The following is a 19,386-nucleotide window of genomic DNA, read 5'->3' as shown; positions in this document are numbered from 1 at the left end:
GATTGTTTTCGGCAAGACAGCCATTTTTACTATATTAATCTTGCCAATCTGTGAGCATGGGAGATCTTTCCATCTTCTGAGATCTTCTTCAGTTTCTTTTTTCAGAGACTTTAACATCTTGCCATACAGATCTTTGACTTGCTTAGAGTCACACCACAGTATTTTATAGTATTTGTGACTACTGTGAAAGGTGTTGCTTTTCTACTTTCATTCTCAACCTGTTTATTCTTTATGTAGAGGAAGGGCACTGATTTGTTTTAATTAATTTTATATCCAGCCACTTTGAGAAGTAGTTTATCAGGTTTAAGAGTTCTTTGGTGGAATATTTTAGGTCACTTAAGTATACTATCATATCATCAACAAATAGTGATATTTTTACTGATTCCTTTCCAATTTTTATCTCTTAGAACTCCTTTTGTTGTCTAATTTCTCTGGCCAGGACTTGGAGTACTATATTGAACAGAGAGGGAGAGAATGGTCAGCCTTCTCTAGTCCCTATTTTAGTGGTATTGTTTCGAGTTTCTCTCCATTTAGATTGATGTAGGCTACTGATTTGGTGTATATTGCTTTTACTATGTTTAGGTATAGGCCTTGAATTCCTGATCTTTCACAGACTTTTATCACGGAGAGGGTATTGGGTTCTGTTAAATACTTCCTCAAAAGCTAATGAAATGAACATGTTATGTTTTTCCTTGAGTATGTTTATATAGTGGATTACATTGATGGATTTCCATATATTGAACCATTCCAGCATCACTGGGATGAAGCCTACTTGATCATGATGGATGAGTTTTTGAAGTGTTCTTGCTTTGGTTTGTGAGAATTTTATTGAGTGTTTTTGCATAGATATTCATAAAGGAAATTGGTCTGAAGAGTTCTTTCTTTGTTGGGGTCTTTGTGTTGTTTAGGTATCAGAGTAATTGTGGCTTCATAGAACAATTTGGATAGTGTTCTTTCTGTTTCTATTTTGTGGAGTAACTTGAAAAGTATTGGTATTAGGTCTTCTTTGAAGGTCTAGCAAAACTCTGTGCTAAAGTCATCTGGTCCTGATCTGTTTTTGGTTGGGAGACTGTTAATGATTGCTTCTATTTCTTTAAGGATTCTGGGACAGTTTATATTATTTATCTGATCCTGATTTAAATTTTGTACCTGGTATCTGTCTAGAAAATTGTCCATATCATTCAGATTTCCCAGTTTTGTTGAGTGTAGGCTGTTGTAATAGGATCTGATGATTTTTTGGGTTTCCTCAGATTCTTTTGTTATGTCCTGTTTTCATTTCTGAATTTGTTGATTTAGATACTATCTCTTTGCCCTGTGGTTGGATTGGTAAGGGTTTATCTAGTTGATTCTTTGCATAGTTCTTTGTGTTTCTACTTTGTTGGTTTCAGCCATGAGTTAATTATTTCCTGCCTTCTACTCCTCTTGTTTCTATTTGTTTCTTTTTTTTTCAAGAGCTTTCAGTTGTGCTTCCGAGCTGCTAGTGTATGCTCACATCAGTTTCTTTTTGGAGGCACTTAGAGCTATGTGTTTTCCTCTTAGCACTGCTTGCATTGTATCCCATAAGTTTGGGTATGTTGTGGCTTCATTTTCAGTAAATTCTAAAAATTATTTAATTTCTCTATTTCTTCCTTGACCAAGATATAATTGAGTAGAGCGTTGTTCAGCTTCTATGTGTATGTGAGCTTTCTGTTGTTTTTGTTGTTATTAAAGACCAGCCTTAGAGCATGATGATCTGATAGGATACATGGGATTATTTCAGCCTTCTTGTATCTGTTGAGGCCTGTTTAGTGAACAGTTCTATGGTTAGTTTTGGAGAAGGTACCATAAGTTGCTGAGAAGAGGGTATATTCTTTTGTTTTAGGATAAAATATTCTATAGATATCAGTTAAATCTGTTTGTTTCATAACTTCTGTTAGCTTCACTGTTTCTCTGTTTAGTTTCTCTTTCAATGATCTGTCCATTGATGAGAGTATGGTATTGAAGTCTCCCACTATTATTGTGTGAGATACAATGTATGCTTTGAAATTTAGCAGTTTATTTTATGAAGTATCTCTCCTTATCTTTTTTGATAACTTTCAGTTGAAAGTCAATTTTATTTGCTACTAGAATGGCTATTCCAGTTTGTTTCTTGAGACCATTTACTTGGGAATTTGTTTTACAGCCTTTTGCTCTGTGGTAACTGTCTGTCTATGTCACTGAGGTGGGTTTCCTGTATGCAACTAAATGTTGGGTCTTTTGTACATATCCAGTCTTCTACTCTATGTCTTTTTATCGGGAAATTAAGTTCATTGACATTAAGAGATATTAAGAAAACTTAATTGTTGCTGCCTGTGATTTTTGTTGTTAGAGTTGGAGTTGTATTTATGTGACTATCATCATTTTGGTTGATTGAAAGATTATTTTCTTGCTATTTCTAGGGAGCGGTTTCTCTCCTTATGTTGAAATTTTCCATTTATTATCCTTTGAAGGGCTGGATTTATGGAAAGATATTGTGTAAATTTGGTTTTTTTTTTCATTGAATACCTTGGTTTCTCCATCTATGATAATTAAGAATTTTTGTGGGGTATAGTTTCTTTGTGTTGGCTTTTGTGTTCTCATAGGGTCTGTATGACATCTGCCCAGGATCTTCTGGCTTTCATAATCTCTGGTGAGAAATCTACTGTAATTCTGATAGGTCTGCCTTTATATGTGATTTTACCTTATTCCCTTACTTCTTTTAATACGTTTTCTTTGTTTTGTGCATTTTGTGTTTTGATTACTATGTGACAGGAGGAATTTCTTTTGTGGTCCAATCTATTTGGAGTTCTATAGACTTCTTGTTTGCTCATGGGAATCTCTTTCTTTAGGTTAGGGAACCTTTCTTCTACATTTTTTTTCAATTTTTATTAGATATTTTCTTCATTTACATTTCAAATGCTGTCTCAAGAGTCCCCTATACCCTGCCCCCATCCTGCTCCCCTACCCACCCACTTCCACTTCTTGGCCCTGTGTTTCGCCTCTACTGGGACATTTAATGTTTTCAAGACCAAGGGGCCTCTCTTCCCAATGATGGTCGACTAGGCAATTTTTTGACATATTTACTGACCCTTTAATTTGGAAATCTTCACTCTGTTCAGTACCTATTTTCCTTAGGTTTGGTCATCTCATTGGTTTGATTTCCTGTATTTTGGGGGTTAGGAGCTTTTTGCATTTTGCATTTTCTTTGATTGTATGTCAATGTTTTCTATGGTATCTTCTGCACCTGATATTCTCTCTTCTATCTCTTGAGTTCTATTAGTGATGTTCACATCTATAAGTTCTGACCTTTCTCCTAGGTTTGCTGTCACCAGAGTTGTCTCCCTTTGTCATTTCTTTATTGTTTCTACTTCCATTTTTAGATCCTGGATGATTTAGTTCAATTCCTTCGCCTGTTTGATTGTGTTCTCCTGTAATTCTTCAATGGGTTTTTATGTTTCCTCTTTAAGGGCTTCTACCTGTCTACCTGTGTTCTCCAGTATTTCTTTAATGTAGTTATTTATGTCCTTCTTCAATTCCTCTATCAGCATCATGAGATGTGATTTTAGCTACAAATCTTGTTTTTCCAGTGTGTTGGAGTATCCAGGACTTGGTGTTATGGGAGAACTGAGTTCTGATGATGCCATGTAGCTTTGGTTTCTGTTGGTTCTTGCTTTCCACTACCTGTTTATCTCTGGTGTTAGTTGGTATTGCTTTTTCTGTCTTGAACTTGTGCTTCTTGTGGGCCTGAAAGCCTGTAACAGAATTCCTGAGAGATCATCTCTCTCCTGGCAGGACCTGTTCACAGAGGGATGCGGGACAGCCCCAGCTCCTGAGTACAGATGGAGTCAGGAAGAAACCTGTCCCAGTTGATCCACTGCTTCTGTGGCCTGTGTGTTCCTTGCTGGTCCTTCCTTAGACAGTCACCGGAGAGAAAATCATTCTTTTATACTTCATACAATGTGTCTTCATAATATTCACATCTCACTTGTCCATACCCCATTCCTTCCAGATCCACTCCTTATCTCTGTCCTCACACACATACCTCTTTTAATTTCCTTGTATATTTTAGAGAAGTCTCTCCCATAGCACATATACTTGTTCTCTGCCTCACACAGTATTTCTATTCATCAGCAATATTCCTTTAAATAATGTTCAACTAAAAAATTAACCCCACTAGTGTGCACTTCTAAGTGTATATTGTGGGAAAACAAATGAAAGATATTAAATACTGGTAGCCACCAGACATGGTGGCTAGTGTCTTTAGTTATAGAACTGTGGAGGCTGAGGCAGGTAATTATAATGAGAAATGCATTGTGAATCAGGCCAAAGAAATTCTAGCAAATGTCTTTGTTCATGTATTGTTATATTTAATCTTATTACTTTATTTTAAAAATGTTAAAAGCAAAGACTAGAAATGGAGCAGTGGCTAAGAATCCTCTATATACAGGCATAAAGGTTTATATCTATGTGTGGATCCCTTAAACTCTCACAAAATCAAACAAACAAAAACTAAAATAAAAAACAAACAAGGAAAAAAAATAGGTTATACATGTGCCTACCTGTAAAACCAGGGCTAACAGGGACCAAAGTAGGAGGATCACTGAGACAGAATAGGACATACAATATCTCTTTATTTTTGGTATATGCAGAGATATGTGTAGCACATGCACATATGTAAATAAGAATGTAGGTCTTATGCAGAGAAGCCATGTTTTAGTCTTTTAATGTTTCAGAGCATTCAGAAAGGGAAGAAATTGCATCTTTAAGTTTCCATTCATGTAGCCTGGTGCTAGGTAGATAATGATAGCTTAAAAAAAAAAACAGACATTTATAGTAATGAAACTATTTCTCTGAAATTGTTTTCTGAAATTGTAAGACTTAAAATATATATAAAACAGTGCTCAATCCTCAGAATGTGCCAGTGGCCAGTGATTGTTGTATATATATATATATATATATATATATATATATATATATATATATATATATATATAGTGTGTGTGTGTGTGTGTGTGTGTGTGTGTGTGTGTGTGTGTCTATAAATTAAGAAGATACAGCATCTCCCAAGAAGTTTGGGAGTTGCTTAAGATGGCTAAAGGTACTATCCTCTAGCCTAATGACCAAGGTTTATCCCTGAAATATTCAGAGTAGAAGAGGGGAAGAGACTTCTGCAGTTTGTTATCTAACCTACACATATACTACACCAACACACACAAAATAAATCATACCATCTCAGGCTACTGCTCACAGAATTTTAATCTTTGCAAACCTCTTTCATATCTACACCATAAATTAAAGTGTCTTAAGTTCTACTAGGATGCTTAAACTTGTTGCCAAATCTCGTCCCGAGACACCTTTATACCTCGTCATTCAGTGACTAGGCAATCAAGTTGTGAAAAAATTATGAGTTATTGCTCAGTGACTGCTCAGAGAACTCATTCATGAATGATCCACATGGTACCAGATCAGAAACACTCCAAATTACATTTTTAGCACACTGAGATTTTTCTTCTGTGTATTGCAAATGTATGTTCTAAAGGATTTTATCCTGACGTGAACTTGAAGTAAAAGAAATCTCTTGAGCCCTGGTAAATTGATGTCCCATACTATGAGTGCTGTGTGTATTGTTCAGTATACTTATTATACAAAACCATTACAAATGGAAGCACATCAAACTTCAGGCCTCTGCAAGTGACCAAATGAGCCACAGAATATATGTCTTGGGAGAGAATTTGGCTCGCATGCCTCAGGCCAAAAGTTTCATCCAAACAAAACACACACACACACACACACACACACCAAAAAAAAAAAAAAAAAAAAAAAAAAAAACCAAACAACAACAATAAAAACAAGTGTGTTAAAGAGAAGGTTCAGCATGGACAGTAAAGGATTCACAAGCATGAAAATCAGAGTTTAAACCCCAGACCTAAAACCTGAGTGGATGTGGCATTACATAATGTATGTAATCCCACCCATTATGAAACATCAGCTTCTTTGAGCAAGAAAGCTTGCTAGTCTAGTTTAAGAGTGAGCCCTGAGTTCAAAAAGAGATCCTTCTTCAAAGTATAACAATGAGAACCATCAATGACTCTATCCTCAACAACATCCATGGGACTCTACATAAGTGTACACATGTACACATATGGAAATATTAGGGTAATTTGAATACATGTAGTTGTACACATTAATGTCAGTAAGCATTCACACGTATGCAACAAACATTTAAAAATGAAATTGTTAAAATACCAAGAAAAAGGATGTTTAAGAATTTCCTACTGCCCTCAGGAAGCATCTTTAATAAAGTTGATACTTAATATTGATTAATTTAAGTACTGATGTTATATAGAAAATTAAAATGATCCATTTAACTCTTTCCCTCCCCCTTCCCCCTTCCCTCTCCCCCCTCTCCCCCACCCCTCTCCCCTCTTCCTCTCCATCTCTCCTTCTCCCTCTCCCTCTCTCTCTCCCTCCCTCCCTATCTCCCTTCCCCCTCCCCCTTACTTCTCTCCCTCCTTCTTTCTAAGTCTGTATCCGTGCTTGTGGCTGCACACATATTTATATTTGTATGTTGAAAACAGAGGTGAGCATTATATATATTCTGTCGTCTCTACAAATTAGTTTTTGATTACTTTTTTTTTGCTTGTTGTAACATTTCTTTCCATTTTTTATTAATTAGATATTTTCTTCATTTAATTTCCAATGCTACCCCATAAGTCCCCCAAGCCCTCCCCCCACTCTCCCCACCACTCCTACTTCTTGGCTCTGGTCTTCCCCTGTACTGAGGCATATAACATTTGCAAGACCAATGGGCCTCTCTTTCCACTAATGGCAAACTAGGTCATCTTCGGATACATATTCAGCTAGAGTCATGAGCTCCAGGGGGTACTGGTTAGTTCATATTGTTCTTCCACCTATAGGGTTGCAGACCCCTTTAGCTCCTTGGGTACTTTCTCTAGCTCCTCCATTGTGGACCTTGTGATTCATCCAATAGCTGACTGTGAGCATCCACTTATGTGTTTGCTAGGCCCCGGCATAACATCCAAGAGATAGCTATATCAGAGTCCTTTCAGCAACATCTTGTGCAATAGTGTCAGCATTTGGAGGCTGATTATGTGATGGATCCCCAGGTATAGCAGTCTCTATATGGTCCATCCTTTTGTCTCAGCTCCAATCATTTGGATTTGCTTCCTTTTGTTCTAGAGGTTTTAGGTGTGTTGTCAAGCTGCTAGTGTGTGCTCTCTCTAGTTTCTTTTTGGAGGCACTCTGAGCTATGAGTTTTCCTCTTAGAAATGCTTTCTATATGTCCCATAAGTATGGGTATGTTGTGGCTTCATTTTCATTAAACTCTAAAAAGTCTTTAATTTCTTTCTTTATTCTTTCCTTGACCAAGGTATCATTGAGAAGAGTGTTGTTCAGTTTCCACGCGAATGTTGGTTTTCTATTATTTATGTTGTTATTGAAGGTCAGCCTTACTCCATGGTGATCTTATATGATGTGTGGGACAATTTCAATATTTTCAATATCTGTTGAGGGATGTTTTGTGACCAATCATATGGTCAATTTTGGAAAAGGTACCATGATGTGCTGAGAAGAAAGTATATACTTTTGTTTTAGGGTAAAATGTTCTATAGATATATGATAAATCCATTTGTTTCATAACTTCTGTTAGTTTCACTGTGTCCCTGTTTAGTTTCTGTTTCCGAGATCTGTCCATTGATGAAAGTAGTGTGTTGAAGTCTCCCACTATTATTGTGTGAGGTACAGTGTGTGATTTGAGCTTTACTAAATTCTCTTTAATGAATGTGGCTTCCCTTGCATTTGGAGCATAGATAATCAGAATTGAGAGTTCCTCTTGGAAGATTTTACCTTTGATAAGTATGAAGTGGCCCTCCTTGTCTTTTTTGATAACTTTGGATTGGAAGTCAATTTTATTCAATATTAGAATGGCTACTCCAGCTTGTTTCTTCAAACCATTTTTTTGGAAAATTGTTTTTCAGCCTTTCACTCTGAGGTAGCATCTGTCTTTTTCCCTGAGATGGGTTTCCTGTAAGCAGCAAAATGTTGGGTCCTGTTTGTATAGCCAGTCTGTTAGTCTCTGTCTTTTTATTGGGGAATTGAGTCCATTGATATTAAGAGATAGTAAAGAAAAGTAATTGTTGCTTCCTATTATTTTTGGTGTTAGAGTTGGCATTCTGTTCTTGTGGCTGTCTTCTTTTTGGTTTGTTGAAGGATTACTTTCTTGATTTTTCCAGGGTGTGGTTTCCATACTTGTATTGGTTTTTTGTTTGTTTGTTTGTTTGTTTGTTTGTTGTTTTCTTTTTTTTTCTGTTATTATCCTTTGAAGGGCTGGACTCGTGCAAAAATAATGTGTGAATTTGGTTTTGTCGTGGAAAATTTTGTTTTCTCCATCTATGGTAATTGAGAGTTTGGCTGGGTATAGTTGCCTGGGCTGGCATTTGTGTTCTCTTATTGTCTGTATAACATCTGTCCAGGATCTTCTGGCTTTCATAGACTCTGTTGAAAAGTCTGGTGTAATTCTGATATGCCTGCCTTTATATGTTACTTGGCCTTTTTCCCTTATTGCTTTTAATATTCTATCTTTACTTAGTGCATTTGTTGTTCTGATTATTATGTGTCAGGAGGAATTTCTTTTCTGGTCCAGTCTATTTGGAGTTCTGTAGGCTTCTTGTATGTTCATGGGCATCTCTTTCTTTAAGTTTGGGAAGTTTTCTTCTATAATTTTGTTGAAGACATTTCCTGGCCCTTTAGGTTGAAAACCTTCATTCTCATCTACTCCTATTATCCGTAGGTTTGGTCTTCTCATTATGTCCTGGATTTCCTGGATGTTTTGAGTTAGGATTTTTTTGCATTTTGCATTTTCTTTGATTGTTGTGCTGATGTTCTCCATGGAATCTTCTGCACCTGAGATTCTCTCTTCCATCTCTTGTATTCTGTTGCTGATGCTCACATCTATGGTTCCAAATTTCTTTCCTAGGGTTTCTATCTCCTGTGTTGCCTCACTTTGGGTTTTCTTTATTGTATCTACTTCCCTTTTTAGGTCTAGTATGGTTTTGTTCATTTCCATCACCTGTTTGGATGAATTTTCCTGGTTTTCTTTAAGGAGTTGTAACTCTTTAGCAGTGTTCTCCTGTATTTCTTTAAGTGAGTTATTACAATCCTTCTTGATGTCCTCTACCATCATCATGAGATATTCTTTTAAATCTGGGTCTAGCTTTTCAGGTGTGTTGGGGTATCCAGATCTGTCTGAGGTGGGAGTGCTGGGTTCTGATGGTGGTGAGTGGTCTTGGTTTCTGTTACTAAGATTCTTAAGTTTGCTTTTCACCATCTGGTAATCTCTGGAGTTAGTTGTTATAGTGGTCTCTGGTTAGAGCTTGTTTCTCTAGTGATTCTGTTAGCCTCTATCAGCAGACTTGGAAGACTAGCTCTCTCCTGAGTGTCAGTGGTTAGAGCACTCTCTGCAGGCAAGACCTCCTCTTGCAAGGAAGGTGGACAGTATCTGGCGTTAAGACCTGCCTTCTGGCAGATGATGAAGGCCTGAAACAGGGTTTGTCCCAGAATATGTGTAGCTTCTGTAGTCTCTCACCTGTGCACAGCAGTCTCAGCGGAATCTGGGAACCCAAGATGGCTCCCCCAGAAGCTGTAGTGAAGCCCTCCCTGGCAGGGTGGACACCTCTCCTCTGGCAGGGAAGGTGCCCAGATGTCTAGAGCCTGAAACATTGTCTGCCCCAGAAGAGCTGTGGCTTCTGCCTGTCCCAAAAGCTGTTAGCCTCTGCAGTCCACACTCTCACCTGCGTAGACTAGTCTTTGCAGAATCCGGGAACCCAAGATGGCTCTCCCAGATGCTGTGGTGAGTAAGTTATTTTTAATTAAACTTGGAACTCACCAATTTTGCTAAACTGGTATACCAGCAAGCCAAAGAGGTCACCAATCTCCAACTCCCCAGAACAAGTGTTACAAGTATGTATTACTGTGTCCATATTTTCTGACCTTTCCTTTGCTTCACTTAGCTTTCTTTTCTTTTTTCTTTTTTTTCATTGTGATTTTGATTTCATTACTTTTTTTCTTTTGTTTTTGTTGGACATTTCCTTTATTTACATTTCAAATGTTATCCCCTTTTTTGGTTTACACACCAGAAACCCCCTATTCATCCCTGCTCCCACTGTTCCTTTTTATGAGGATGTTCCCTCACCAATACACCCATTCCCAACTCCCCACACTCCCATTTCCATACACTTTGGCATTGTGCCTTCACATGACTAAGTATATCTCCCTCCATTGATGATCTATAAGGTCATCCTCTGCTACATATGTGGGTGGAGCCATGGATCCCACCATGTGTACATCTTGGTCAGAAGTTTAGTCCATGGTAGCTCTAGGGTGTCTGGTTGGTTGATATTGTTGTTCTTCTTATGGGTGGTAAACACCTTCAGCTCCTTCAGTCCTTGCTCAAATCTTCCATTGGGGACTCTGTGCTCAGATCAATGGTTGCCTATGAGCACTCACCTCTGTATTTGTCAGGCTCTGGCAGAGCCTCACAGGAACCAGCTATATCAGAGTAATGTCAATATGCACTTCTTGGCATCCTCAACAGTGTCTGGGTTTGGTGACAGTATACAGGATGGATCCCCAAGTGGGGCAGTCTCTGAATGGTGTTTTCTTCAGTTTCTACTCCACACTTTGTCTCCATATTTGTTTCTATATTTTTTCCCCCTTCTAAGAAGGACTGAAGCACCCATACTTTGGTCTTCCTTCTACTTGAGTTTCATGTGGTCTGTGAATTGTGTCTTGATTATTCCAAGCTTTTGGGCTAATATCCACTTATCAGTGAGTGCATACTATATGTGTTATTTTCTGACTGGGTACCTCACTCAGGATGACATTTTCTAGTTCCATACATTTGCTTAAACAATTCATGAAGTCATTGTTTTTATTAGCTGAGTAATACTCCATTGTGTAAATATACCACATTGGTTTTTTGTTGTTGTTTTTGTTGTTGTTGTTGTTGTTTTTCCATTCCTATGTTGAAGGACATCTGGTTTCTTTTCAGCCTATTATAAATACTGCTGCTATAAATATAATGGAGCATTTGTCCTTATTACATTTTGGAGAATCTTCTGGGTATATTCCAGGAGTGATGTAGTTGGGTCTTCAGGTAGTACTATGTTCAATTTTTCTGAGGAATTGCTAGACTGATTTCAAGACAGGTTGTAATAACTTGGAATACCACCAACAATGGAGGACTGTTCCTCTTTCTCCACATCCTTGCCAACATCTGCTGTCACTTGAGTTTTTGATCTTAGCCATTCTGACTGATGTAAGATGGAATCTCAGGGTTGTTTTGATTTGCATTGTCCTAATGACTAAAGATGTTGAGCATTTCTTTAGGTGCTTGTCAGTAGTTTGATATTCCTTAGTTGAGGATTCTCTGTTTAGCTATTTACTCCATTTTTAAATAGGGTTTTTGATTTTCCATAGTCTAACTTCTTTTTTTTTCTTTCCATTTTTTATTAGGTATTTAGCTCATTTACATTTCCAATGCTATACCAAAAGTCCCCCATACCCACCCACCCCCACTCCCTTACCCGCCCACTCCCCCTTTTTTGGCCCTGGCATTCCCCTGTTCTGGGGCATATAAAGTTTGCGTGTCCAATGGGCCTCTCTTTCCAGTGATGGCCGACTAGGCCATCTTTTGATACATATGCAGCTAGAGTCAAGAGCTCCGGGGTACTGGTTAGTTCATAATGTTGATCCACCTATAGGGTTGGAGATCCCTTTAGCTCCTTGGGTACTTTCTCTAGCTCCTCCATTGGGAGCCCTGTGACCCATCTATTAGCTGACTGTGAGCATCCACTTCTGTGTTTGCTAGGCCCCGGCATAGTCTCACAAGAGACAGCTACATCTGGGTCCTTTCGATAAAATCTTGCTAGTGTATGCAATGGTGTCAGCGTTTGGATGCTGATTATGGGATGGATCCATGGATATGGCAGTCTCTACATGGTCCATCCTTTCATCTCAGCTCCAAACTTTGTCTCTGTAACTCCTTCCAAGGGTGTTTTGTTCCCACTTCTAAGGAGGGGCATAGTGTCCACACTTCAGTCTTCATTTTTCTTGAGTTTCATGTGTTTAGGAAATTGTATCTTATATCTTGGGTATCCTAGGTTTTGGGCTAATATCCACTTATCAGTGAGTACATATTGTGGGAGTTCCTTTGTGAATGTGTTACCTCACTCAGGATGATGCCCTCCAGGTCCATCCATTTGGCTAGGAATTTCATAAATTCATTCTTTTTAATAGCTGAGTAGTACTCCATTGTGTAGATGTACCATATTTTCTGTATCCATTCCTCTGTTGAGGGGCATCTGGGTTCTTTCCAGCTTCTGGCTATTATAAATAAGGCTGCTATGAACATAGAGGAGCATGTGTCCTTCTTACCAGTTGGGGCATCTTCTGGATATATGCCCAGGAGAGGTATTGCTGGATCCTCCGGTAGTACTATGTCCAATTTTCTGAGGAACCGCCAGACAGATTTCCAGAGTGGTTGTACAAGTCTGCAATCCCACCAACAATGGAGGAGTGTTCCTCTTTCTCCACATCCTCGCCAGCATCTGCTGTCACCTGAATTTTTGATCTTAGACATTCTGACTGGTGTGAGGTGGAATCTCAGGGTTGTTTTGATTTGCATTTCCCTGATGATTAAGGATGTTGAACATTTTTTCCGGTGCTTCTCTGCCATTCGGTATTCCTCAGGTGAGAATTCTTTGTTCAGTTCTGAGCCCCATTTTTTAATGGGGTTATTTGATTTTCTGAAGTCCACCTTCTTGAGTTCTTTATATATGTTGGATATTAGTTCCCTATATGATTTAGGATAGGTAAAGATCCTTTCCCAATCTGTTGGTGGTCTCTTTGTTTTATTGACGGTGTCTTTTGCCTTGCAGAAACTTTGGAGTATCATTAGGTCCCATTTGTCAATTCTTGATCTTACAGCACAAGCCATTGCTGTTCTGTTCAGGAATTTTTTCCCCTGTGCCCATATCTTCAAGGCTTTTCCCCACTTTCTCCTCTATAAGTTTCAGTGTCTCTGGTTTTATGTGAAGTTCTTTGATCCATTTAGATTTGACCTTAGTACAAGGAGATAAGTATGGATCGATTCGCATTCTTCTACATGATAACAACCAGTTGTGCCAGCACGAATTGTTGAAAATGCTGTCTTTCTTCCACTGGATGGTTTTAGCTCCCTTGTCGAAGATCAAGTGACCATAGGTGTGTGGGTTCATTACTGGGTCTTCAATTCTATTCCATTGGTCTACTTGTCTGTCTCTATACCAGTACCATGCAGTTTTTACCACAATTGCTCTGTAGTAAAGCTTTAGGTCAGGCATGTTGATTCCACCAGAGGTTCTTTTATCCTTGAATAGAGTTTTTGCTATCCTAGGTTTTTTTGTTATTCCAGATGAATTTGCAAATTGCTCTTTCTAATTCATTGAAGAATTGAGTTGGAATTTTGATGGGGATTGCATTGAATCTGTAGATTGCTTTTGGCAAGATAGCCATTTTTACAATGTTGATCCTGCCAATCCATGAGCATGGGAGATCTTTCCATCTTCTGAGATCTTCTTTAATTTCTTTCTTAAGAGATTTGAAGTTTTTATCATACAGATCTTTCACTTCCTTAGTTAGAGTCACGCCGAGATATTTTATATTATTTGTGACTGTTGAGAAGGGTGTTGTTTCCCTAATTTCTTTCTCAGCCTGTTTATTCTTTGTGTAGAGAAAGGCCATTGACTTGTTTGAGTTAATTTTATATCCAGCTACTTCACCGAAGCTGTTTATCAGGTTTAGGAGTTCTCTGGTGGAATTTTTAGGGTCACTTATATATACTATCATATCATCTGCAAAAAGTGAAATTTTGACTTCCTCCTTTCCAATTTGTATCCCCTTGATCTCCTTTTGTTGTCGAATTGCTCTGGCTAATACTTCAAGTACTATGTTGAAAAGGTAGGGAGAAAGTGGGCAGCCTTGTCTAGTCCCTGATTTTAGTGGGATTGCTTCCAGCTTCTCTCCATTTACTTTGATGTTGTCTACTGGTTTTCTGTAGATTGCTTTTATCATGTTTAGGTATGGGCCTTGAATTCCTGATCTTTCCAGAACTTTTATCATGAATGGGTGTTGAATCCTTTCAAATGCTTTTTCTGCATCTAACGAGATGATCATGTGGTTTTTGTCTTTGAGTTTGTTTATATAGTGGATTACATTGATGGATTTTCGTATATTAAACCATCCCTGCATCCCTGGAATAAAACCTACTTGGTCAGGATGGATGATTGCTTTAATGTGTTCTTGGATTCAGTTAGCGAGAATTTTATTGAGGATTTTTGCATCGATATTCATAAGAGAAATTGGTCTGAAGTTCTCTATCTTTGTTGGATCTTTCTGTGGTTTAGGTATCAGAGTAATAGTGGCTTCATAAAATGAGTTGGGTAGAGTACCTTCTACTTCTATCTTGTGAAAAAGTTTGTGCAGAACTGGAATTAGATCTTCTTTGAAAGTCTGATAGAACTCTGCACTAAACCTGTCTGGTCCTGGGCTTTTTTTGGCTGGGAGACTATTGATAACTGCTTCCATTTCTTTAGGGGATATGGGACTGTTTAGAAGGTCAACTTGATCCTGATTCAACTTTGGTACCTGGTATCTGTCCAGAAATTTGTCCATTTCGTCCAGGTTTTCCAGTTTTGTTGAGTATAGCCATTTGTAGAAGGATCTGATGGTGTTTTGGATTTCTTCAGGATCTGTTGTTATGTCTCCCTTTTCAATTCTGATTTTGTTAATTAGGATTTTGTCTCTGTGCCCTCTAGTGAGTCTAGCTAAGGGTTTATCTATCTTGTTGATTTTCTCAAGGAACCAACTCCTCGTTTGGTTAATTCTTTGAATAGTTCTTCTTGTTTCCACTTGGTTGATTTCACCCCTGAGTTTGATTATTTCCTGCCGTCTACTCCTCTTGGGTGAATTTGCTTCCTTTTTTCTAGAGGTTTTAGATGTGTTGTCAAGCTGCTAGTATGTGCTCTCTCCCGTTTCTTCTTGGAGGCACTCAGAGCTATGAGTTTCCCTCTTAGAAATGATTTCATTGTGGCCCAAAGGTTTGGGTACGTTGTGGCTTCATTTTCATTAAAATCTAAAAAGTCTTTAATTTCTTTCTTTATTCCTTCCTTGACCAAGTTATCATTGAGAAGAGTGTTGTTCAGTTTCCACGTGAGTGTTGGCTTTCTGTTATTTTTTTTTTTTTTTTGTTATTGAAGATCAGCCTTACTGCATGGCGATCTGATAGGATACATGGGACAATTTCAATATTTTTGAATCTGTTGAGGCCTGTTTAGTGACCTATTATGTAGTCAATTTTGGAGAAGGTACCATGAGGTGCTGAGAAGAAGGTATATTCTTTTGTTTTAGGATAAAATGTTCTGTAGATATCTGTCAGATCCATTTGTTTCATCACTTCTGTTAGTTTCAGTGTGTCCCTGTTTAGTTTCTGTTTCCATGATCTGTCCATTGGTGAGAATGGTGTGTTGAAGTCTCCCACTATTATTGTTTGAGGTGCAATGTGTGCTTTGAGCTTTACTAAAGTTTCTTTAATGAATGTGGCTGCCCTTGTATTTGGAGCATAGATATTCAGAATTGAGAGTTCCTCTTGGAGGATTTTACCTTTGATGAGAACGAAGTGCCCCTCCTTGTCTTTTTTGATATCTTTGGGTTGGAAGTCAATCTTATCAGGTATTAGGATGGATACTCCAGCTTGTTTCTTCATACCATTTGCTTGGAAAATTGTTTTCCAGCCTTTTATTCTGAGGTAGTGTCTATCTTTTTCTCTGAGATGTGTCTCCTCTAAACAGCAAAATGTTGGGTCTTGTTTGTGTAGCCAGTTTGTTAGTCTATGTCTTTTTATTGGGGAGTTGAGACCATTTATGTTAAGAGATATTAAGGAAAAGTAATTGTTGCTTCCTGTTATTTTTGTTGTTAAAGTTGGCATTCTGTTCTTGTGGCTGTCTTCTTTTAGGTTTGTTGAGGGATTACCTTCTTGTTTTTTCTAGGGCATTGTTCCCATTCTTGTATTGGTTTTTTTCTGTTATTAACCTTTGAAGGGCTGGTTTCGTGGAGAGATAATATGTGAATTTGGTTTTGTCGTGGAATACTTTGGTTTCTCCATCTATGGTAATTGAGAGTTTGGCTGGGTATAGTAGCCTGGGCTGGAATTTGTGTTCTCTTAGTGTCTGTATAACATCTGTCCAGGCTCTTCTGGCTTTCATAGTATCTGGTGAAAAATCTGGTGTAATTCTGATAGGCTTGCCTTTGTATGTTACTTGACCTTTTTCCCTTACTGCTTTTAGTATTCTATCTTTATTTAGTGCATTTGTTGTTCTGATTATTATGTGTCAGGAGGTATTTCTTTTCTGGTCCAGTCTATTTGGAGTTCTGTAGGCTTCTTGTATGTTCATAGGTATCTCTTTCTTTATATTTGGGAAGTTTTCTTCAATAATTTTGTTGAAGATGTTTGCTAGTCCTTTGAGTTGAAAATCTTCATTCTCATCCACTCCTATTATCCGTAGGTTTGGTCTTCTCATTGTGTCCTGGATTTCCTGGATATTTTGAGTTAGGATCTTTTTGCATTTTCCGTTTTCTTTGATTGTTGTGCCGATGTTTTCTATGGAATCTTCTACACCTGAGATTCTCTCTTCCATCTCTTGTATTCTGTTGCTGATGCTCAAATCTATGGTTCCAGATTTCTTTCCTAGGGTTTCTATCTCCAGTGTTGCCTCACTTTGAGTTTTCTTTATTGTGTCTACTTCCCTTTTTAGGTCTAGTATGGTTTTGTTCATTTCCATCACCTGTTTGTATGTTTTTTCCTCTTTTTCTGTAAGGACTTCTACCTGTTGGATTGTGTTTTCCTGTTTTTCTTTAAGGACTTGTAACTCTTTAGCCGTGTTCTCCTGTATGTCTTTAAGTGATTTATTAAAGTCCTTCTTGATGTCCTCTACCATCATCATGAGATATTCTTTTAAATCTAGGTCTAGGTTTTCGGGTGTGTTGGGGTGCCCTGGACTGGGCGAAGTGGGAGTGCTGGGTGCTGATGATGGTGAGTGGTCTTGGTTTCTGTTAGTAGGATTCCTACATTTACCTTTCGCCATCTGGTAATCTCTTGAGTTAGTAGTTATAGTTGACTCTGTTTAGAGATTGTTCTTCTGGTGATTCTGTTACTGTCTCTCAGCAGACCTGGGAGACAGATTCTCTCCTTTGAGTTTCAGTGCTCAGAGCACTCTCTGCTGGCAAGCTCTCTTACAAGGAAGGTGCGCAGATATCTTGTTTTTGGACCTCCTCCTGATCGAAGAAGAAGGCCCAAAACAGGGCCTCTCTCAGAAGCTGTGTTGCTTTGGCAGTTCCCAGAAGCTGTCAGCTTCTGTGGTGCAGACTCTCACCTGTGCAGACTAAATTCCTAAGTTCCAGGGAGTCCTGGAACCAAGATGGCGACCGCTGCTCCTGAGGCTGAGGCCGCCTCCCGAGCCAGGCGGACACCTGTCCTCTGGTCCGGATGGTGGCCGGCTGTCTGCAGCCTGCAAAGGTTACTGCCTCAGCGGCTCTGTGCTTCCGCCTGTCCCAGAAGCTGTCAGGTTCTCTGGCGCACCCTCTAACCTGTTCAGACTAATTTCCTAAGTTCTGCTGAGTCCCGGAACCCAGATGGCGACCGCTGCTGCTGAGGCTGAGGCCGCCTCCCAAGCCAGGCGGACACCTGTCCTCTGGTCCGGACAGTGGCCGGCTGTCTGTGGCCCGCCAAGGGTGCTGCCTCAGCGGCTCTGTGCTTCTGCCTGTCCCAGAAGCTGTCCGGTTCTCTGGCGCACCCTCTGACCTGTTCAGACTAATTTCTTAAATTCTGATGAGTCCCGGAACCAAGATGGCGACCGCTGCTGCTGAGGCTGAGGCATAGTCTAACTTCTTGAGTTCTTTGTATTTATTCTATATTAGCCTGGTATTGGATGTAGGATTAATCTGTTGGTGGACATTTCTTTTCCTATTAACATTTTCCTTTGCCTCAGAGAAGTTTTGTAATTTTATGAGGTCTCATTTATTGATTCTTTTTTTAAAAAATTTTTATTAGGTATTTTCCTCATTTACATTTACAATGCTATTCCAAAAGTCCGCCATACCCACCCCCCCAATCCCCTACCCACCCACTCCCCCTTTTTGGCCCTGGGGTTCCCCTGTACTGGGGCATATAAAGTTTGCAAATCCAAAGGGCCTCTCTTTCAAGTGATGCCATATTAGGTCATCTTTTGATACATATGCAGCTAGAGTCAAGAGCTCCGGGGTACTGGTTAGTTCATATTGTTGTTCCACTTATAGGGTTGCAGTTCCCTTTAGCTCCTTGGGTAATTTCTCTAGCTCCTCCATTGGGGGCCATGTGACCCATCCAATAGCTGACTGTGATCTTCCACTTCTGTGTTTGCAAGGCCCCTGCATAGTCTCACAAGAGACAGCTATATCTGGGGCCTTTCAGCAAAATCTTGCTAGTGTATGCAATGGTGTCAGCGTTTGGAAGCTGATTATGGGATGGATCCCTGCATATGGCAATCACTAGATAGTCCATCCTTTCGTTAAAGCTCCAAATTTTGCCTCTGTAACTCCTTCCATGGGTGTTTTGTTCCCATTCCTAAGAAGGGGCAAAGTGTCCACACTTTTGTCTTTGTTCTTCTTGAATTTCATGCGTTTAGCAAATTGTAGCTTATATCTTGGGTATCCTAAGTTGCTGGGCTAATATCCACTTATCAGTGAGTACATATTGTGCGAGTTCCTTTGTGATTGGGTTACCTCAATCAGGATGATGCCCTCCAGGTCCATCCATTTGCCTAGGAATTTCATAAATTCATTTTTTAATAGCTGAGTAGTATTCCTTTGTGTATATCTACCACATTTTCTGTATCCATTCCTCTGTTGAGGGGCATCTGGGTTCTTTCCACCTTCTGGCTATTATAAATAAGGCAGCTATGAACATAGTGGAGCATGTGTCCTTCTTACCGGTTGGGACATCTTCTGGATATATGCCCAGGAGAGGTATTGTGAGATCCTCCGGTAGTACTATGTCCAATTCTCTGAGGAACCGCCAGACTGATTTCCAGAGTGGTTGTACAAGCCTGCAATCCCACCAACAATGGAGGAGTGTTCCTCTTTCTCCACATCCTCGCCAGCATTTGCTGTCACCTGAATTTTTGATCTTAGCCATTCTGACTGGAGTGAAGTGGATTCTCAGGGTTGTTTTGATTTGCATTTCCCTGATGATTAAGGATGTTGAACATTTTTTCAGGTGCTTCTCAGCCATTCGGTATT

At 39.1% G+C, this 19,386-nt stretch overlaps 1 pseudogene; it reads right to left on the bottom strand.

The window, feature by feature from the left end:
- Gm18728 (predicted gene, 18728) overlaps nucleotides 1-19,386 on the bottom strand; it is a 429,487-nt pseudogene that overhangs the window by 382,471 nt on the left and 27,630 nt on the right.

This window comes from Mus musculus, chromosome 1 (genome assembly GCF_000001635.26).
Source record: "Mus musculus strain C57BL/6J chromosome 1, GRCm38.p6 C57BL/6J".
In the NCBI taxonomy this organism is placed as follows: Eukaryota; Metazoa; Chordata; class Mammalia; order Rodentia; family Muridae; genus Mus; species Mus musculus.
Note: the sequence above shows the minus strand (reverse complement) of the source record. Positions and strands in the feature narration are given on the sequence as shown.